Source organism: Pinus tabuliformis, chromosome 7 (genome assembly GCF_031772625.1).
Source record: "Pinus tabuliformis cultivar Carrire ecotype Pingquan chromosome 7, CPIR1, whole genome shotgun sequence".
NCBI classification, from domain to species: Eukaryota; Viridiplantae; Streptophyta; class Pinopsida; order Pinales; family Pinaceae; genus Pinus; species Pinus tabuliformis.
Genome location: NC_142293.1, coordinates 866,635,514 through 866,656,378, shown reverse-complemented (window position 1 = coordinate 866,656,378; position 20,865 = coordinate 866,635,514).

Below are 20,865 nucleotides of genomic sequence, written 5' to 3'. Positions count from 1 at the left end.
ATGTTACCTATGCCCAGCCTGCGATTTCTCCAAGTATACCTTCGATTTTTTGGAGCCACATCCATGAGATCGTGGTCTTGCATGATGTTTTCCAAACGAATTCTGTAGGGATCAGGGGTGAAGCAACCTCCTCGTTTTTCATTGGCATGAAGAATAAGGTTGAAGTCGCCTCCCAAAATGATGTTAGAGTTTTCTTCAGCATCGATGCTTGCTTTAAGATCATCCCAACATCGTTCCTTTTCTCTGAAATGATTGGGAACGTAAATATTATATATAATTGCAATTTGTTTATCTACTCTGTTTTCCAAAACAGTTTTGATCCAATGTTGATGTAAAGATTTCGATCTATAGTTCCATTTGCTGTGGTTCCAGAGTGTGGCAATTCCTTCAGATGCTCCTCTTGATTCACTGATACTGCCTTTGTATTGCCTCTGCTGTTCGATAATTCCTCTCATTTCTTGCTGGCCTTGCTTTGTTTCCTGAATAAAAAAAATTCTGGTTTCTCACAGTGTATAAGATCTCTTAGGGCTGTAACCTTGGAGGGGTGCCCTAATCCCCTGCTATTCCAAGACAAGACTTTCATCATTGGGTATTTGGGGTATGGAGAGGTGCTCGCCCCCTTGATCCTTGTGAACTGCCTCTTTATCATGTTGCCCCAGGATGTAAGATTCTATGGGGTTTTGGGTACCCATTGCTATGTCTTTCTGTGCATTCTCATCTCTATGCTGCTTGGCCGATTTCCTACCCGGCCCAGGTTTCTTATATGATTCACTAGAAGCTCCGTGGTCTTTGGAGGAACTCCTGGTAAGTCTGATGAGGGGAGGATCAAGTGAAGCCTGAGAGGAGATGACCAGGGGAGGAGAAGATTCAATGGCCTCAGATTGAATCAAGGGGGGGGGAGAGGGATCCTGGGGAGGAATTTCAGGAGGAGATAAGACCATAAAGGGATTGGATGAAGAGGGGAGTGGAGGTTGAGAAAGAGGGGAAAGGGTAGATAAGATAGGGGAGGAAGGAGAGGGGCGAGATGCATTAGGTGCCGAAGGGCCTGCTTTAGGGGGAGCTTTGGACGAGGAAGCCGACTTCTTTTTTTTAATAGTTTCCCATTGTTCTTCTTGTGCGCCATTCTCTACATCAACAAGTTTAGTACAACGATTGGCAAAATGGCCATATTCATGACATACCTTACATTTGAATGGTATCTGCTCGTAATCCAGCTGCTGGATATGGCTCCAATCGTCTACTTTGAGTTTGATGGCTTCAGGGAGTCCTTTGCCAAGGTCCACTTCAACACAAATCCACGCACAGGCTTGCATATTTTCTTTCGGTTCGCTGCGATCAATGTATTTGCTGACTGCGTTCCCGATAGCATGCACCGATTCATCTCCCCAACAATGAAGAGGGAGGTGAGGGAGCCAGACCCAAACCGGGACAACACTGGGAACATCCAGTTCAGGGTCAAAATCTGGGGTCCATTTATTGAGATACAGGCCTCTGGAGTCCATGAAATAGGGCCCATTCCTGAATATTAAGTCCTTATCTTCTTTGGATTCAAAGTGAAAGGTAAAATACCCTTTCCCACAAAATCTAATGGATATTTTGCCTTGAATTTTGTCGGACCAATTTCTTTCAACCCATCTTTGCACAGTTTTTGGAGATGGCCAGAGACCTGTGAATTGACTGATGAGACCTTTTTCTGCTAGAGAAAGGGCAGCCATGCGGGGAAGGGCTAGAGGTAAGTGAACTTCTTGTAACACATCTAGCTTCTTGACGAACTTAGATAATGTTGGATGAGGGCGCTGCGGAGGCAAAGACTTCACAAGATCGGAGAATGCTTGTTGGGGATTAGCCACCTCCGGTGGAGCATCCGGAGGGGCCATGGCAGGAGGTCGAAGGCCCAGGCTACGGCGTGGATGGATGACCTAGAGGAGGCAACAAGGCATGCATAGCAGCAACTCGAAATTCGTTCACCAATCCGTAGGGGACAAATTATTAAGAGATTTACCTATGAGAATTTAAGAGAGGAATGAATTTTGAATTTGGAAATATTGCCCCCTCCATTCCAGCAACATTTGCTCCACTGAAGCCAAGGATTCTCATTGCATTGACTCTTACTGAAAAGTTACTATGCAAGCTTTTTATTGCTATAATTCACTATCAAAATCTCTATCCTTCGTTTAACATCTAGTACATCCACATATACCTGCATTAAAAACATAGATTTAAGTATGTGAAATAGATTCAAAAATCACCCAATCGTAAAAAAAATTGCAGGTTAGCTTTTTCAACATGTGAACATACCTGTTGATCAAAATGTCATGACTGCAACAAAGTATCATCAAGTATATCATTATTGTTTCTTGCAACAAGCCAAAGGATACCAGTGTTCCCTTCAAAGCCATTCATTTTGGTAAGAAGCTTATTCATGGTTTGTTCTTGCTCAATTTCTTATTTAGATCCTCTTTGCCTACTAACTGAATCAATTTCGTCCACGGGAACAATTCAAGAGGTAATTTCATTGGCCTTTTTGAACAGTGCATGCATTATAGATGCTTCAATATCAACAAACATATCAACATGTCATTCCAGTATTTGGTTCCATCTGGAATTTTTTCCTTAGAACTTGTGTTTGATGGCAATATAAGAATGCTTTTTTCCAGCCTGATATAACGGAAATATTTTGGACTTGTGCTTCAGAGGCTCCATGATCTTCATGGAAAAATTGCTCCTAATTGTTTGCAATTCAAACTATGCTTTACATATAAATATAAACAACTCAAGAGCTCAAATACAAGTTTAACAACATAAAATGATATATACAAAGCAGGCATGGATAACAACTACATGATAGAGATACATTAAATTGTATCAATAAGATGTTGATGTAATTACAAACATCCAAAAATCAAATCATGAACTTGATGAGAATAACCTTAGTGTAAAGTGCTATAATTGAAAGTAACAACATTAACAAGTATTTATACACACCAGTGAATTAATGGCAGTTGTCAACAACAAGTATGTGTGTTGTCAATAAAAGATGAAACATATATAGTGTTGATCATCAATGTCACAAAAGTAACAAAAATATTATAAATCTTATGTAATGACCTTTCTTGAAATTTTACAGAATGACTTAGTAGTTAAATGGAACATTACCTATATACATACAGATGTGTTTGATAGTGAATAACTAAACAAGTGAGTAACTAATCATATATAAATGATGAGGCATGGCATCGACATCACCAATTGATGTTTATTGTAGTGTCAAGATGTGAATGTCATTCCTACTAGTCAACTCGTATTTCCATGTGTGCATCTCTTTCATGCATGTGGATTTTTTTTTTTTGTAGTTGCCTCATCTTGCCACAAACGATAAAGAGGCAATGATTATGGGGGCATGATCCTCGTTTATATATCTTGCAAGACTAGTTCATGCTGCTAAATTTCTTGGCAATATTCATATAGCATGTATAAGTAGTTCGCATCCATATCTGTTGGTCATAAACAAAGAGAAATAGTAATTGTTAGTGGACGTGTATGTTGAAAGCATTATACCCTTCTTCTTTTTATAAATCAAAGTAAGCATGATTTTTTTTAAAGAATAAAACAATATGAGGTTAAATGTAATAGTAACCAAGCGTATGTGAAATTTGGTTAAGTAGCAAGTGATGTTTACCATGGGTAAATTTGAAAGATAGAGTGTATGGTTGGTTAGAGTGTATTCTCTTATGGATATTTTGATGCGAGCAATGATTCTTATTGTTGTCTACATTTGAGATATGGATTTTCTTACATACGTGACATGTGTGAGAATGGAAATGTTGGATTGATTTGAAGGTTTGACAATGATCTTACACTTGATATGGCAGTGAATGTTAAATGTTGTCATTCTTGTTAGTTTTTGTAGCATCAGAGGTGTTCTAGCCTCGAAAATTTGTGAAGAGGATAAAACACAAGAGTTCTCCATAACCCAGAAATCGATTCTAGAAATTCCACCTAGAAGTGTCTCAATTAGATTATTAGTCTATTTTTAAATATTTTCGAAGTCTAAACTTAGGAAAAATGGTTAATTAATCAATATTAATTGAGATAAGGTGTGAATCATCTATAAACTCTCATAGATTGACCCAGATATGATCTTAGCCCTTGATTAAGTTTTAATCTTGGCCGTTGGAGTCCCAACATAAGATTATAAGAAGAAGTTGATGGGTAGATGGAGAACACACACTTGAGATCGATTTCCTTGGAGAGTTTGATTCTCCAGAGAGTAGCAACAATTTTCGGAAGAGTTTGAGCCATAAGAGGGAAGTAGAGTCAGAGAGGGGCAGGGACAGCGAGTTCGGAGGAATGTTTTTCTAGATCCGAAGAGTTAGCAGCAAAAGGGTTGTATTTCCCAAAGAAGTTGCATAGAGGCAATGAAAATAGCTTCAGAGGGAGATCAATTTTGTTGAAAGGAAGAGAAATTCAGTTGTTGTTGGTCTGGAAATTCTCTAGGAGGCCAAGAAAATTTATCCCAAAGGCAAAATCAACCAAGACATCATTTTTCTTGCAGTTCCAAGCTTAGCAAGTTGGGGTTTGCATAAGCACTGCGTAGAGGCTCACACAGAGGCAGAACAACTAGATAATTTGGTCAGTTGTCGGAACGGGATCAGGCATGGCATTGAGGTATTTTCCTCACATATATTTTGGGTAGTTTATTTTTCTGATTGGATATCCAGTTGGGAAAGCATAGATTATACTCAAAATTTCATTGTTGCTTAGTAATTAAACACTCAGCTGTTATACCAATTTTCCCAAGTTGGGTTTTTTCTGGGGACATTTGTCCAAAAATAATTGCGTCAATTTTTATGTGTGTGTGCTAGCATATTTCTCAGTTTCTAGCGCTATTATTTTCCGCAGTTATTTTGTGAAGATTGGTGTGTTGATTTTGTTGTTGCCATAGCATTAAATTGCTAATTTAATTAACAATTAGAAGAAATAATACCAGTCGTTACAATAAAATTTCATAGTGAAATTTTCTCAATTGCAAAATAATTTCGTAGCATGAAATTTTCACATTTCTTTGGTGCCAATGTCTACAATTGCTTTGCCTAATGTCATTCCCTATGATTTATGTATTGTTAAATCCCATGCCATTCAAAGTGGTATCTGCTGGCGTGCACCCCTTGTGATGGGGGGAATGGGTACATATTTTGAATGTGAAATGTCCCATGGTGTTCCTTTGTATTGGTTGAAGTCAATTACCACGAAGGATGGAAATTCTAGGGCTTCGTGTCAGGTGCATAAAATATTGAAACGACTTTGCGAAGTGTGCCATTAACAAGGCCTGCATGTACCCACAAGTTGCTAGTGAGTATGAATTTTTGTTCATTTCATAAGAGTAGCTTTGCATCCAAATGTTGATCTTCTATTGTAGCATAAGTTTGTTGGCTTTGTTGCTTTGCAGAGAAAATTTCTACAACCATGTTCAATTTTTTTAGCATTGTTTTATTATGCAAAGCAATTGAAATGTTTGTTTCATATAGGTGCATGGAGTCTTGGAATGTTTTTTGCTCGTCATGAGTAAGAGAATAATTTGTCCTTGACATTAGGATTTTCCAGTCTTCAAGAGTAGGTGGTCCATTTCTGAGGTTTGTGAGGAGCTAGAGAAAAGCAACTTAGGAAGGGTTAGCACCTTATTGATGAAAAATAGTTGAAAGTGTTATGAATGTGTTAAAATTGCACCAGAGTGTAGTGCCACATGATATGGAAACATACATAGGAATTTCTTTCACAGGTGGTAGTTGGCCTAAATCTACGACAAGGATAATGGAGTGATCGCTGAATGACGCATTTTGTTGAGAGGGAATTCTTCTCATAGGCAATTGTCAATGCAGGAAAGCATTTTTGAACCAATGAAACTCATCTTATCAATGAGGATGTACTTTACATGGTGAAATTTCTCTTGGAGGTGTAGAAATGACTGTCCTTCAAGAGGATGCATTGATTAGATATGGATGTGAAGGGCATAATGGATTGTAAGGGCATTTATGTTGAAAGATGCAACGTCAGTAGGTGCAAGTAGTAGCAAGGGGTTTCTGCTTGTTGGGGAGTTTTCCATAAATGCACGTTGTAGACATTTCATTAAATGAGATTTTCCTATCCCAATTGTCCCTTGGATGATCATTCTAAGTGGGGGGATTGGTGAAGGGTTTTTGAAGTAAGAAAGAACAATGTTAAAAGTTGTTCTTTGGGTGGGAGAGAAGGTGTGTTGTTGAGGGGAGGATTGAAAAAGGATGATGTTGGTTTTGGATAGTTGATCAATTGAATTCAATGAAATATATGATGGTTTCTTGCAAGTGGAGAGGGATAAAAGTATGTGACCATTTATGGTTAGCATTGAAGTCATACTGGCTAATCATTTCAAGGTCATCAATCTCAATGTTGTAGCCTAGGTGCAGGTGAGAGAAAATTTTCCATTCATCCATTTGCATGGGTTAGAGAGGAGGTTCAGAGGGGAACCACATGAGTAGATTGATCTTTGGGCTGTGGGGTTTGTGGGTTTTCAATTTCTCGATGAACATGCCATGGTGTATATGCCCCTTTTTTTGTTCCTAAGTGTGCAATTATTTCCTCATCGGTAGAACCAATGTCATTGGTGAGTGTGCGGAAAGGGAAATATAATAATAGTTCACTCCAACAAAAAGTGGCATAACTAGGATCATTAGGGGAAGGGATGGAGGTGTATCGTGGCAAGACATGTACAATCATTGGAGGGAATATGTGCTTCCATTGGTTTTTCTTTTGGCGAGCATAAAATGACCAAGAACATGCAACTTCAAGGACGGGTAATGATTCCAATGAAACATGTCTATTTATGTATGCAAGAATGAAGGTTGGTGTCGAAGGGTGGTTTTCAGAATAATGGGAAAAACGTCTAAAAACAATTTTTTTAACATTCAAAGAAATAAATGTGCAACTATAGAGTGAGAGGGGTAGATTTTGCAACATATGACATATTTATTATGGCCCAATGTCTTTGTCTGCAATGGTTTCTGTAAGGAGTTTCCAGATGATAATAATAATAGGTGCTTCCGGAACCACGTTTTGTGAGAGGCATGATAACATTTGGTGGTAGATTTTTTTATCTTGTTTTTGCTTTTGTTGTATACTTTGAAATGTAACTTAACACAAAATGGTGTGATAGAACAGGCTGGCAATCAACATTTTCTCTCCAGATAGAAAGTAGATCGAAATTATGGAAGTTCAATATATCATCATTGCAAGCGGGGATGTAGGTTGTTAGACCTTTATCATCAATGAACATTGAATATGTGGAGTTTAACTCCCACAATACTCAATATCGACAACCAGTTGTAAATGGTTCACATAGCATTAAATAAATTCCCATACCCAAATTTTTACAGGTTTGGGTAACCAAGTAATCTCTGAATTTGCTTTGAAGTTTGTGACACTATTAAGCATGGTCTAAACTTTCCAACTCAAAAATACAAATAACATCGAAGTTTTTTAGGCGATAGATGAAAGTGAAATTCCTACCCAATGGATTAAGCTTTGTACTTCTACTCCTACTTAATAAATATCGTTATCAAAGCCCATTAAGGTCAAATTCAGGACCTTACAAGTTTGTCAAGTGATGGAAAAAATTGTTATTCGTACCCTTTACAAATAATAAAGGGTAAACCCTTCCTAAGTATATAATAAAGGGTAATCCTAGTTGTCAATCCTAGCTAAATATATATAAATATGCTTCCTAAGGAGGTATATTATAAGTGAAAAGTCTACCTGATTAAGTCTCTTTATCAAGAAATAGACTTGCTTATAAGTTTGTTGGCAGTTAGAGTCTCCCTAATAAGTGCCTAGCTGATTACCAAACTTGGTTTTATTACTTGCTACCATGAGTTCTGTTTGCTTTAACAAGGGTTCCAAGTCAACTACTTGCCCACTCAAGGCAAGGACTTGCTGCCCTGCAACCCCCTTTGTTTTATAATAAAATTTTAACTTTAACGTGTGATATTCCAATATATATAATTGGTTATGTTTGTGTAATCAACACATTATCATATTGCAAGATTTAAATTAATATTGTTAATTTTGTCCCCAAGTTTTTTTCTATGATTGTAATAAGTATTATTTTAGAGATATTATAAGTTTCATAAGCAAAAAAGTATTAATTTATTTGGATTTGAAATTGAAACTCACTTGCAAATGTGAATGCGCACCAACATTTTATGATTTTTATTGTTTTATTTTTATTATTTTGAATTTTACTATGATGATATAATCTATTTATATTTATATGACTATTTATGTAGTTTTATGTGACAACCCTGATTATATTTTGCTTATGAATTCCAAGTAAACATTTTCATGTGTTTTGATTTTCAAATTAAAAATGCAATGAGTAAGGGATACAAATTCTAGGGACTAAGGGTGGTTACTTGCTTTGGATGTTCAGTTTACTTGTTGCAAGAAAAATTGGACTATTTTGGACAAAGATTGAAGGCTGGTTGTTGTGATTTTAATGGAATGGTGTTAAGAATATATGTAAATGCAAGAGAAGGATGCAGTCCCATACTTGATTGGAAGAAGTGGCAAGACAAAGAGGATGGAATTTATGATGGTTTTAGGCAGCACTGATAGCAAGGGACAAGGTTGTTAACAATTGTAGGAGAGAATTGCCTCGAGGAGAAGAGAACACACTTAAAACAACAAGGGAGAGCATTCAAACAAATAACAGAGGAAACAAGCTTAGAAATCACACCAATAGCATCAAGCATGCATAAAAGAGGCAGACCAATACCATAATGAGGAAGAAGGGCACTTCTTTGGACAAATAAGAAAATCGGTGCACATCGCTGGTCTAGAGGCATTTTTGAAGACATTTGTCGCATGGAGGAGTTTTGGAATATCTACAACACTAAGAGGAGATCTACAACTTGGTTGAGAAATAGGATCATGAGAAGGATTTCTTCCAGGTGAGGGTAAGAATCATGATGCCCTAGGGTATGGAGGGTGGAGATGCGCTTCTCTATATTCCATTGACAACTTGGGGTGAAGTCTTAGTCCTTGGACTTCTGGTAAGGGAAGTTCTAGATAATCCTTAGCTTGGCTTCATTTAGTTTTGGCAGTGGGTTTTGGATTCTCTTCAGTGGGTGGAATGACTGTGTTACAAGTATTCAAGGTGGAGATGAAGCCTATGGACTCCCTGAAGTGTACTGGTTGTTGAACAATTGGAGGATGAAGGAAACAAGCCTCTTGGTTCCTTGTGTATTTTGTTGAATGCTATTTGGTTGGTGTGTGGACTTGGAAAGACCTCTGGAATCACCATTTCAACCACTAGTTGGTATTCAATCCCTTGAACAAACCATCTTAGCCTCTGGAATCTGGCTCGGGGGTGACAATTGCAAGTAAGGATTGGCTGTAGCTCGTCTTGTTGAAAATAACAACAAGAAAAGCTGAAAATAGAAATGCTATAAATAACATTGCTATAGATAGCATTTTAGGTACTAGTGTGGAAAATAGCAACAAGAAATGATAAAATAGAAATGCTAAAAATAGCATTGCTATAAATAACATTTCAGGATAGATTCCAATTTTAATTAGTCCCTGAATTAAAATTCGAATTTAGTCTCACCAGATGTTTGAAAAACAATTAATTAATTCATCTTGAGTTAATTAGTTGGAGAAAATCAAACATGAAGGCTTTGTGAAGACATGCAACAATTATCCCTTTGATTGAGGAAGTTATCCCTTAATTAAGGAGATAAGGATGAGTTGTATTTGAGTTGTAATTAGTTAGCTCAGTTAACTGAGTTAAGTCTAGTTAAATTAGTTCCAAATAGTTGGAGGAACTAATTGTGAGTTCAGTCAGTTAATGCATGCATGCATGCAGCTTGTGTTCTCCAGATAACTGAATATTCTCTCATAAATAACTCATGCATGTCAGTTCAGAGAAAGATCCAGTTGAGATTCAATGAAGGGACAATTTACTATCAATTGGAGGAATTTTCCTATAAAGGAAACTCATCCATGCAGAAGGAATTAACTCCTTCAGGATTGCACAATTATTTCAGAGGTTAGTGTTGTGTGTGAGGTGAGAATCACACAGGTTGCAGCTGGAGGACCCAGGAGAAACTGCGTAAGGAAATAGGAGGCTTGGAGGACTGAAGGAAGGCATATGTGTTGTCTATTTTGTCTATGAGCAGCAGTGAGGGATTGTACTGAGAGCTGGATAGCTTGTGAGCTAAAGCTTTGTGTAATCCTGAGATATTTCCACTTGTATGATAATACAGATAGCAGGGTTTTTGGCTAAGGCTTTCCCTAGAGTATTGTTCTATGTTTCATGTGTGATTGAATCTTCTTCTCTGTTATATGTGTTCTATTTGATCTTGCTCAAAATCGATTAAGCTTCCGCAAGTTTGTTTGTAGAAGTAGATCAAGTATTTTGCTTTAGTATATTGCATTATCAATTTAATCTATAGTGAAATTTCTATATGGTATCGGAGCAAAGGTGATCAAAGTAGAGAACAATATACAAAGAAGGGAAGTTTGAAGTTTGAAGTTCTTGATTATAGAAACAAATTCTTATCACATCTCAAAGTTCAACAATGGCGTTCAATGGTTTAAGACTCGAGTATGCCCTATATGGCAGCTCGAATTATATAGCCTGGAAGGATCGCATGGAAGCGGTATTAGAGGACAACGGTTTGAAGGACTTCATTGACCAAGAAGTCCCCAAGCCATCGACAGCTAATGCCCAAGAATTGGCAGAATGGAAGAAATGTGTGGCTAGAGCGAGAAGGATTCTTCTGGAGGGAGTTCGAGACCACATTGTCTTGAGTCTCCATGGGAAGGAGACACCGTTTTCAATGTGGAAGACATTGAAGGATCTATATCAGGAAATCAACGATCAGAGGAAGCTGGCGTTGAAAGACAAGCTTCAAAATATCAAGTGTGAAAAGGGCGACACGATCTCTACATATTTGAACAAGCTCACCACTTGCAGGGATGAGCTTGGAAGTGTAGGAATCACGACAGCTAATGATGACATGGTGAGTCTTTCTCTCCTCGGTCTTCCTAAGAGCTGGCATAGCTACCAGGACTCAGTGAACGGAAGAGAGAAACTGCCAGATTGGGAAGGACTGTGGTCAGATCTGATGCAGGAAGAGATTAGAAGGAGCACCAGAGATGGTTCTTCATCCAAGGAGGACGAAGAAAATTTCGCCTTAGCGAGTAAGGCAAGGAAAGGGAAGGAGAAGGATTCTCATCCCAAATTGAGTTCTTCTCATGGAGGGAAGAATATTGAAAAATCTAAAGTGAGATGCTTTAATTGTCATGAGGTGGGCCATTATGCAACTAATTGTCCATTGAAGAAATCCAAGAAGGGATCTTCGGAAGGATCTGAAGGTGAGGCGTTGGCCTCTCAATTCGAATTTGCTTTTATCCTCATCGCATGCATGGTTTCATCGATGGTGGGTTGTGGTTGGTTTCTTGACAGTGGAGCCTCATTCCACATGATTGGCGATAAGAGTTTATTCAGTACCTTGTAGGAGAAAGACCTCTAGATGCGCATAGAGATGGGTAATGATGAAAAGTATAGTGTTTCAGGAGTGGCAATGGTTTCTTTTCAGAGGGAGCATGGAGCTCGCATCACCTTGACAGATGTGAAGTATGTGCCAGGACTGAAGAAGAACTTGGTATCGATCGTTGGAGGACAAAGGCTATGCTGTAGTCTTCAGTAAGGGAAAGGTTTTCCTTAGACACATCACTACGAGACAAGTGAAGCAGATCGGTTCAAGAGTCAAGAACCTCTATGATCTTGAGGTTCATGATGCATGAAAAGCCTTGAAGAGCAAGCAAATGTTGGGGACTTGGTGGTTGAGAGGGAGAGTACATTACCTCTCAACCTGCAGCGCCAGAAGAAGTCTTAGACGATTGTGGAGGAGCCACAATTGGTGAAGCAACTTCAGGAGGTTGTGGAGCAACCACAACTGGAGAAGTCGAGAGGAGACCGAGTGGAGGCATCCACTCATGTAGATACCTCCAGTAGGGTGAAATTTCGAGCCAAGTGGGCAGAGGGATCACATGCATCCATACCTCCAGGTGTGAGGTGGGGCGATGTGAAGTGATAGTCCCAAGAAGGCTGAAATAGGGGTAGGATCCTTGAGGTACCCAGCCTCTTTGATTAGACCTTGCTATTCAAGCCCCGACGAGGAGTAGCAGGACTGGTTAAGTGGGCAGAGACAGATGTGGATGGAGCGGCAGAGGGAGCTTCAACATCAGAGGGTGTTTCTAGCCCAACAGGGAGGTCAGTTACTTACTTCTCAGTAACTGAGTTGTAGTGCAGCAGTGGGAAGCATGATGCAACATGATGAGAGGAGGTGTAGTGCGGATGCAGTGCTGGGAGATAGGACCAACAAAAACACATATGCAGCAGGAGGAATCAGTGTGATTGATGTAGTAAGAGATCAAAGTGACAGAGGCTAGAGCAGTCTAATACTGAAGAGCACAGAGGTGCAGAGTTTTCAGTCGACAGAGGCAATAGTAGTCAGAGACTTTGATGACAAAGGCATCATTCTGATTCAGGTTGGATATTTTTGTTTCTGGAGTTGTTGGAGCAACAACACTTGAGAGAAGTGTTGCATGCAGAACATTCCAAAGGTTCAGGATTGGGTTCGAGTTGAATGCCTTTCTTGTTGAAAATAGAAACAAGAAATGCTAAAAATAGAAATGCTAAAAATAGCATTACTATAGATAGAATTTCAAGTACCAGTGTGGAAAATAGAAACAAGAAATGATAAAATAACATTTCTATAAATAGCATTTTAGGATAGATTCCAATTTTAATTAGTCCCTGAATTAAAATTCGAATTTAGTCTCACTAGCTGTTTGAAAAATAATTAATTAATTCATCTTGAGTTAATTAGTTGGAGAAAATCAAACATGAAGTCTTTGTGAAGACATGCAACAATTATCCCTTTGATTGAGGAAGTTATCCCTTAATTAAGGAGATAAGGATGAGTTGTAATTAGTTAGCTCAGTTAACTAAGTTAAGTCTAGTTAAATTAGTTCCAAACAGTTGGAGGAACTAATTGTGAGTTGAGTCAGTTAATGCATGCATGCATGCAACTAGAGTTCTCCAGATAACTGAATATTCTCTCATAAATAACTCATGCATGCTAGTTCAAAGAATGACCCAGTTGAGATTCAATGAAGGGATAGTGTACTATCAGTTGGAGGAATTTTCCTATAAAGGAAACTCATCCATGCAGAAGGAATTCACTCCTTCAGGATTGCGCGATTATTTCAGAGGTAAGTGTTGTGTGTGAGGTGAGAATGACACAGGTTGTAGCTGGAGGACCCAGGAGAAACTGCACAAGGAAATAGGAGGCTTGGAGGACTGAAGGAAGGCATATGTGTTGTCTATTCTGTCTATGAGTAGTAGTGAGGGATTATACTGAGAGCTGGATAGCTCGTGAGCTAAAGCTTTGTGTAATCGTGAGATATTTCCACTTGTATGATAATACAGATAGCAGGGTTTTTGGCTGAGGCTTTCCCCAGAGTATTGTTCTATGTTTCATGTGTGATTGAACTCTTCTTCTTTGTTATATGTGTTCTATTTGATCTTGCTCAAAATCGATTAAGCTTCCGCAAGTTTGTTTGTAGAAGTAGATCAAGTATTTTGCTTTAGTATATTGCATTATCAGTTTAGTCTACATTGAAATTTCTATACGTCTACGGTTGGGTGGAGAGTTGTTGTCCCTAACTTAGTTGACCAAATCTATTTCAAGATAAGTGTTTTCATGTGTATTCCTTGCTGATAAGTTTAGGTTGGACTATTAAACTAATTTTGTGTTCATTGTATGAATGGTTTATGGTTCACTTGTGATTAAAAAGAATGAAGCTCTAATAACTGGTCCCTTGTGGTTGTGGTTTTACATGGATGTTGTTCATGCAGGAAATTTAAATATAAATGTTTATTCTAATTTTTGTTTGCAAGAAGAAAAGGTCTATTTTCCTGAGTTTAAAAGTATTGTGGCTTAAGGACTGGTTTTTGGATGCTAAGATTTATGAATTGAATTTTTTCATGTAGAAATTACAAATGTACATATGCATGTGTGTTTTATTCACATGTGTTAGTGCCTAGATTTACCCCAGGATGAAAAGGTAGGATCCAGGGCCAACATCTAACCACGCTCAGCCTGGTAGCTAGCCCTACCAGGTCAGGAGAGGGCTCTCTCTGGGTCAATCTCAGCAAATTATGATCAATGAGGGCTTGAGATGACTGAAATATCTATTGATCTTAGGCTAGGTATGAATGAAAAAGAGTTTGATTTGATAAAATGGGGTTTTGTTGGCTCAGAGGGAAAGGCACATTTTGGGTCTGGGGATGAAGGCCAGTTTTGCAGAGTTTTGATTGGGGCAAGAAAGGCAATCATTTTGATGCTTTGATTTGTAAAGATGGAGGGTTCAGATCGGTGAGAAGTTGAAGAGGGCAAGGGGGTACCAAGAATCCTCTTCAAACTGAAGAAAACATTGAAAATTAAACAAAACTGAAAGGCAGAGCACAACAAGCTAATGAATTCTACCTTTGTCACTCATTTGTTTAATTTCAGAAGCAAAAGAGAAAGGAAATTGTACACACGAATATCAGTGAACTTACAAATTACATAAAGAAGAACACCATCAAAACATAGAGCCACAGGGATCCCAAAAAGTGCTGCAAACCCTGGTCTTTCCTTTGCCAAAAATGCAGAAATCAAATGTACAATGGAGTGCCAAGCAATCCCAAGTGTCCAACCATGCTAATGACTGAAAAACAACATAATATAGACAAACATAGCTCATCCTTGCCTCTAGGGGTCGAGCTCACATGTTTAGGAGCTGATCCAACTGATTCTAAACTGAGAACTAGAAATTAGGCAACATAACAGCATGCCTCTAGAAACAAGGGAACTGATTCATTCAGTTTCAAACAACCTTTAAACTGATGAATCTACCTCTACAAGTGAAAATCTAACATATTTACATCATGATCCATCAATATACATCAAATTACATCACAAATTTTCCATTAGGAAAGTGAAAAAGTCAAACTAGGCAAAACTAGGCGAAATTCTGAGCTGCTGAGTGAAAAATAGGCCAAATTTCCCTATGCGCCGCGCCTGAAATCTGTATGCGTAGCACAACTTTGAGGCTGATTTTGAGGGCCTTCCTGAAGTCCAAATTGAGCTCATGATAGCTCGTTGGAAATCTCTTCTTGTCTAGTTATCATTTGACTCATCAATCAAGTCATTTGGCCAACCAAGATAGGAGAAAACTTGATTTTCCCAAGGTCACTTTAGAGGTGCATCAATTCTCCCGAGGCAACTGTGTTTTTGACATTTCTCTAAAACCATGACACCTGTGTAAAAAGTGAAGGAGGTTTTTCTTCCTTTGCCTATTTTGGAGAAAAAAATCTCTCAGTTTTCCATTCATCTTTTCTTTCTCAGAAACATCATTTGAGTAAAACCTATCCCGATGTGTGGAACAGGGGATTTGTCGAAATGAAGCGAAATGAAGGGGATAAGGGTCTTCTAAATTCTTGAGAAAATTTTGGAAGTAGGGAGGGATGTTAGGAAGTAGGGGAAAGTGGAATTTCAGAGATTTAGTGAGGGGAAGAGGTCCAAAAGGGAAAAACACAGGCCTAGCCTAGAAAATTGTCAAGTTGTAGCAAGAAACTAGGGTTTGTGCGAAAATGAGGAATTTGGGGGATCTCAGTGATGGGAAGTGTTTAATAAGGTACATTAAGGATAGGGGAAGGTGTATGAACATCAGGATACAAGTTTTGCTGATGATTTTACCATCCAAGAGAAATTACCTTCAAAACCCTAGGAGAAAGAAATGAACCTTACCTAGGCGCAACTGAATCATGAACAAGGTGTAAAATGACCCATTGGACCCTGACATGATGATGACAACCCTTTGAATGATGGTGCACTCAGCTGAATGGTGACATGGACCGACATTTGGACAACTTTGAAAGGAGTAAAAGCAAACCCTAGACCTAATACCTAGTGACCAAATTTTACTTGAAGACTCACTGAAATGACAAAATTTGACCTTGACACCTTAAAATTACTTTGCAAGAGAATGTTTGATCACTGGAGGAAGGCTGCAAAGACTGACACTAACAACATGCATAATACATTCCTACTATTAGTATAGCCATTCAATGTGCACATGAATTATAATGATCTATGACGATTGATTTCATTTTGAGTCCAACTTTGAGTTGAGATTATGGGGAGGTAGGCCACTGTAGACTTATATAGGGAAACTTGTATCATCCTAACGGTACTAGTAAATTTGTTGGTACAATTGATGTAAAGCAGTGTATGGGCCTCGCTGAAATGACTGTAAGATTGTATGGAGCTCATACTAGTGATTGTTTGTGAGAAGGATACTTACATATAACTTATAGAAAATAGGTACATATGTATGTGTAAGCATTGTTGATTTAAGTGTGAGGTTTTTTGCTCAACGCCTGGGTTTATTAGTCACAACCATGTGAACAATCAACTATTATGATAATTTCTAAAGGGCCCAATGAAAAGGAAAAGACAAGTCCTTGTACTATTTTATTATGCCACCAAAGGAAATTGGCCATTGAGCCGTATTCATAAATTTTAAGCTCATGAAGGATAGTTGGGAAAAGCTTGTTGGAGGCTAAGGAGGGATAGCCCAAAAGGGACCCCACAGAAAACCTTAAGGGCGATGACTGAGTCCCAGGGCCAACCCAAAAGTTACAGAACCACCGTAGTCGAGCCACAGGAAATGTCTCTTTGAAAGTGGCTTAACACTAACAACAGGTGCAACACTATTATTATTCAACCCTTAGATTTTTTAAACTATAATGCATATGAATTTTGCTTGTGACTGAGACCTCAAAATCTCGGACCTTGTAAGACTAAGTGGCACCACTTCCCCAAAATTCTGAGGTTATTTTGTCTGGGAAAATAACCTCCAAGATTTTGTCTATAGACGATAAAGTTCATGTTAGCTACCATGCTCTAGAATCTATCACTGTGATTGACTTGTGAGTACATCCCAGACAAAATGGCTTGAGCTAGGAGGGATTCTCGATAGTATTAGTTCTTGGTGAGAACTCTTCTTGGAAGAAATGGACCCCAGAAGAAACCCCTCGGAGGAAATGGCTTGAGTTAGGAGGGATTATCGGTGGTATTGGTTCTCGGCAAGAACTCTTCTTGGAGGAAACTCTGGAAAAGAAATCCCTTGGTAGAAATAATTGTGACGGTAAATGGATTCTATGCTAGATTTTGCCCTTAGAGGAAAATATGTAGGCAGAGAAGGGATTCTCGGTGAGAAATGGGTCCTCGAAGGAAACTCCTTACAAGAAACTCCTCAAAGGAAATGGTTCTAATGACCATGGGTTTCTCCCAAGATCGTAACATTCGAGGTTACGTGGTAGTGGGTCCTCGAAGGAAACTCCTTAGAGGAAATGGTTCTTGAAACCATTGGCTTCTCCCAAGATCGTAATGTCTAAGGTGACATGGCCTACAAGGGGCCTGCACCCGTTGACCCTCATGCCTGGCTTATGCAATAACATGGGCTATGCAAACCATGAACGGTTTGACAACTAATACTCCTCTTCCAAGTAACTCAGATAGCAATGTGGGTGCTATGAGGGAACCACGTGGGTGCCATGTGGCAAGATGATGACGCGACGCTAATTGATTAGTTCAACTTTAAATAGTCATATCTTTCAATCTAGAGACCATATGAGGACAAATTTATATTTCTGGAATCATCTCGACGAGACGAACACAACTATGTCATCTATATAAGGTTTTGAATAAGTTGAAAAAAGATAAAAAAAATCTAGACCCCATTTCCATAACGCTACCTTGGAACTTGGGTCAGCATAATGCCCTGCTCCTTCTAACCTAGTCCAGGCTTGGGATTAGGATGGGGTGTGTTACATTTTAGTGTTAGTGACATTTTGTGTATCATTATAGATTCATCTTAGCCTTAGATTTATCAAGAGTTGAGAATAATAAAATTTCTAAAGATGCAAACCTCTTTTTCAATACAATATTTGAAGAAAAATTTTCACCTTGAAAAATTTGATTCAAAATTAATTAGATATGGTAATTCTCTACAATATTATTTATATTATATATAAATCTCACATAAATATGATTATATTATGATTATGAATTTGAATTATAATTATTTTAATTTATATGTTAAGATGAGTCTGTTTATATTTAATATACATTTCACATCTTTGTATATAAAAAGTTTCTTATTTTTATTTTTTTTAAATTTGTTATAATACATATAAATACACACGTATGCCATTTTTATTTTCCATGTTTATATATATGTATATATAAAATTAAAAAATATAGGGAATGTTAAAGAAAAATTATAAAACATGCTTTTATGTGTGGGGGAAAAATATCTTAATGTAAGTATTAAGTATTTACATGGTTATTAATTATATTTAAATATGAGTTTTTTTAAGTATTGTGGTTTTAATTCATTTCTTCTTGAATTTTTTGTTTTTTTGTTTTTTGTAAGCTTGGTAGTACTTTCACTATTTATATTAACTGGCAAAAATCAAGTTTTCCATTTGTTCCAGGTGGCCTCAACCTGCCTGAAGGAAACTAGGTGGCCACCTGTCAGCATTAAAAGCTGTCCAAAATTTGTATAAGTCTTTCTCTATCAACCTAACAACATTATCTATATTATCTATACTGCAATTCAACTTTAAAAAGTAAAAGCTATTCGTCATGGAACATAAACAAAATGTATCTGGATCACTGTTTTACTCCTCGTCCGAGGATATCACGGGGGTTGGGGCTTTGGCACTGGAACCCAACATCTCGCTTCTCTTCATATCCTGCAGAGTTTGTTCAATTCTTCCCAGTGCTAAGTTATTTCGATAAGTTTGGATCTAGACTGCCGCTATCTCCCTGAGTAACTCTGCTCTGATGGGATATTTCTCCTTAGCGTCCTCCTATGCCTCCGAGCCTTTGCTTGTTGCCTGTTCTTTGTTGAGAGTCATGGCCCAGGCCATCACATTCTTCATGACCCAATATTGCTAGATCATTTTTCTGAAAAGTGTGTGATGTCCGTGGGAGTTTCCTGGGTCATGAACCATGTCCTCCCATTCTCTTATGGGAATGTCTTGGTTTTTTATGTTGTCATTTAATTCTCTCTCCCAACCAGCTATTTGGGCTCTAACCTCAGGTGGGTTCCTTGCCATGTATGCATCAATGAGGGTCTTCATGTGCTCACGTCCTATCTTTCTCCCTCTCTTACTTTTCTCTCTGCTGGAGCTTCTCACCCCCTCTGCGTTCTTTTTTCCTGTGTCTCTCTTGCCCTTCCTGGTCGCTTCTTTTCCATCTCTTCCCATGTTGTCTTCGTCATTGTTACTATTGGATTCTTTCCTTTTGCTAGCCTCCACTCTATACTGGACGCAATTTATGGTGAAACCTATCACATAACCATAAAAATTATCAGTATTTTGTTGGTGTAACACCCAATCAATTTTCCAATTAACTGAGCCATGTTTGGTATCCCGCTGAAGACCAGACGACCTGATATTTCTTGAGGTTCCTTCCAACTTTCCTCCTATCATCTCATGGTTTTGCTCTTTGCTGACCCTCTCTTCCTTTTTTCTTTGGTTAGTCTTGCTCAGTCGGCCGTCGCCTAGACAGTTCGACATAGACATTCTCACGGGACCGCCACTAGGGTAGTCTGTATTGCTATTCTGGACTTCGCAGGGAAGCTTGACCATAGAGAGCCTATCAGGGGGGCTAGAAAGTAGGACCATGGCCCTATTCTGCGATGCACCATGTATGTCTTATTTTTTCTAATTGACTCTCTTTTTTTCCTCTTAGTTTTTCCCGAGGAATTCCCAGTAGGATTCTCAAGGACTACGATATCTCATGTTTCATCTCTTGAGCTCTCCATGGTGGATCCCTCTCTATTCCATATGCTTGCAACATCTCCTCCGAGCCTCAAGCGCCACATGGCCGGAGCGAGATTCCTCAGACTAGCATCCTTACCAGGTTCGCTCTTCTCTCTTCGGCTTGCTCCTTTCTCTCTGTGTGCCTTCTTCAACGCTAGGGTTTTAATTCTTTCTTCTCCTTGTAATATATATACTCTTAACCCATCCAGGGTTCCCAGAGTTCCTGGAATTAGCTCTTACTGAGTCCCTACCTAACTTGGCATCTTCCCTAGTCCTATATAATTTGGCATCCCTATTATTATGAGGTTTAGGGGCAGTAGAAAAACATACCGACTATCAGAGATAGTGCCACTGCAATCCTCAAGCTGTGTCATCATTCCTCTACCATCTTTCTCCGCTTCTGCTCTCATTCTTGCCTTATGCATGTAACTACTAACTGACTCTCTTCCCATATGTTTTATCCCCCTTCCCATTATGTCTTTCCATGTATCTACCACTTATCCTTCTCATTTACTCGCCACCCTTTTCCCTAAGCTGTCACCTCGAGATGATGACCCTCCGTCCCTTCTCGCTCTAGCTCTCATTAACTCACACTTGCTTTCGGCTGCTCTTGCCGCGCGTCCTCCTTCATTGTCCTGCCACTTGCTGGCATCATTCTGCCCGCTCTCCCGCTGCCCCCCTACCATCCTCACTGTCTTCCTTTCTTGGCTCCACCAACCTTCTCTCGGGGCTTGCTCCTTCCCTGCCCTGTCCATCCACCTGCCCTTCCCACTGTCCTCTCCCTCCACTTCCCAAATTTATTCTTGTCCTTGCACTCGTGTGGACGGTGTCTGCCATTTCCCGGTCCCATCTCTACTAGCCCACCTCCTCTGCATTGC